This window comes from Cricetulus griseus, chromosome 4, assembly GCF_003668045.3.
Source record: "Cricetulus griseus strain 17A/GY chromosome 4, alternate assembly CriGri-PICRH-1.0, whole genome shotgun sequence".
Classification (NCBI taxonomy): Eukaryota; Metazoa; Chordata; class Mammalia; order Rodentia; family Cricetidae; genus Cricetulus; species Cricetulus griseus.
The window spans coordinates 218,428,876-218,431,368 of NC_048597.1; positions in this window are offsets into that span (position 1 = coordinate 218,428,876).

Consider the following 2,493-nt stretch of genomic DNA (forward strand, 5'->3'; position numbering starts at 1 on the left):
CCCTCTGGTGTCAGCCTTCTCTCCACTGTGTAATCCCAGAGGCCCAACACTCCCCTGGTCTGTAGTGTTAACTGATGAACAAGGACTCTTGGGGCAGACTAGGGCGCTGGGAGAGTTCAGAGGCTTGATGGAGGCTGGGATCTGTTGGGTGTGGCCTTGGAAACCCACTGGTCTGTGAGACAAGGTCACATCCAGTTTCAACACTCTTCTTTCAAAGAGGGTTCTTCATGAGCATCATGGGGGAGCATGAATGGATGCCTCGTAATTCATAGACCCTTCTGCACACACATGTCTTTGTATTGCCATGTGTGCTGTACATGGCTCTACATATATACCTCATCTTAGAACCTTCAGAAGACAGACTTGGGGCAGTCCTTAGATCTCTCTCCTTCCTAATGCTAAATAAATCTTTAAACATTAAATAAATCTCCCTTCTCTACTTTTCCCTAATCAGATGGCTCCCTTGCCCCTTCCCCACTGAGCTGAGGGTGAAAGGGTGCAAAACCCCCACATAGTCCTGGAACCCTGACTAGGTGTGGCAAGGGCATAAGGAAATGCTGCTTGCAAAGGATTCTCACAAACAAGATTAGGAACCAAGGCTTACAGTGCTGGGATTAAAGGTGTGTGCCATCACAACCAACACAAAGGTTTGTTTTTAATTCTTTTACATTTATTGTGTGTGTGTGTGTGCAATTCCATGCGTGCCCATGTGGATGTCAAGAGGTCAATGTCAAATACTCTATACCTTTTTAAAATTAATTTTGTTCATGTTTGTATGCCAAGTGTGCCTTCCACATGCTCCAGCGTGATCATGCTGAGTGAACTAAGCCTGATTAAAGAGACACACATGGCATGACTCCACCTCTTCGTGGCATCTTCCATCAAATTCAGATAGCTAAGGTTATCAGAGGCTGAGGGAGATGAGGGCAAGAGGACCGGTGTTAAATGGGAGCAGATTGTTTTAGATGATGATAAAACTTGAGCACAGAAGGGTGGGGGGATGAGTATAAACTAATGTAAATGTACTTAATGTTGGAAACTGAGGCAGGGGGATTCCAAGTTGCAGATCCACCTCTTTCTCCTCCCCCACATAGCTAACATAATGGAAGCAAAAGGAACACAAACTACGTGGCAGGAGACAAAGTGCACAGTGGCACCCCCACTACCATAGCCTCCAATTGTCCCCACACAAATGAGAGCTCTGCGTGTGTGTCTGGTGCCTGTAGAGGGCAGAAGAGGGCACCAGATCCCCTGGAACGGGAGTTATGGAAGCCACATAAGCTGTCATGTGCTGGAACTTGAAACCTAGGTCCTCTACAAGAGCAGCAAGTACTTTCTCTGTTGGGCCATCTCTCCAGCCCAAGATTTACTAATTTTAGGTGTGTGTGCGCTCAGGTGCATGAGACCACAGGGTCAGAAGAGGACTTTGAATCCCTTGGAACTGGAGTTATAGGTGGTTGTGAGCTGCCATGTGAGTGTACTGGGAGCCACATCTGGGTCCTCTGTAAACTCAGTAAAAACTTAACCACTGAGGCATCTTTCCAGCCTTCACCCCATCTTTTTTCCCTCCTTGAGACAGTCCCACTATGTATCCCAAGCTGGCTCCTGTCTCAGCATCCTTAGTGCTGAGACTACAAATGTGTGTTGCAATACCTGGCTTTTGATACTTGGGGTTGGGGAGGGAAGTGCTCTGGGGATATAGTTGAGCTGGCAGAATGCTTGCACAGTACACATGAAGCCCTGGGTTTGATCTTCAGCACTGCATATGGACTGAGGGAACATGCCTATAATCCCTCCATTCTGGAAGATACAAAATTCAAGGTCATTCTTGAATTTTGAATTTCAGCTCCCATTTAATACCGGTCCTCTTGCCCTCATCTCCCTCAGCCTCTGATAACCTTAGCTATCTGAATTTGATGGAAGATGCCACGAAGAGGTGGAGTCATGCCATGTGTGTCTCTTTAATCAGGCTTAGTTCACTCAGCATGACAGTAAGTTCTGATCACGCTGGAGCATGTGGAAGGCACACTTGGCATACAAACATGAACAAAATTAATTTTAAAAAGGTATAGAGTATTTGACATTGACCTCTTGACATCCACATGGGCATGCATGGAATTGCACACACACCCACACACAATAAATGTAAAAGAATAAAAAACAAACCTTTGTGTTGGTTGTGGTGGCACACACCTTTAATCCCATTTGATGAGTTCAAGGCCAGCTTGGGCTACATTCAAAGTGAGATCATGTTTCAAAAACTAAGAAAAACCAAACCAAATGAACACCCACCCCCCCAAGACTATCTGAGCATCCACCAGAGCTTGGCGCTTATGCATTCTGTGTGATACAGTTCTCGTGTTTCTTATAAAAACACACTCAATATGTTCTCATCATGGAGAATCTGAAAAATTTTAAGTACAGAGAGGTGAGGGGAACCCACCACCACAAAACATTGTCCATCTTACCACCTAGAAATAACAACTCCTCACA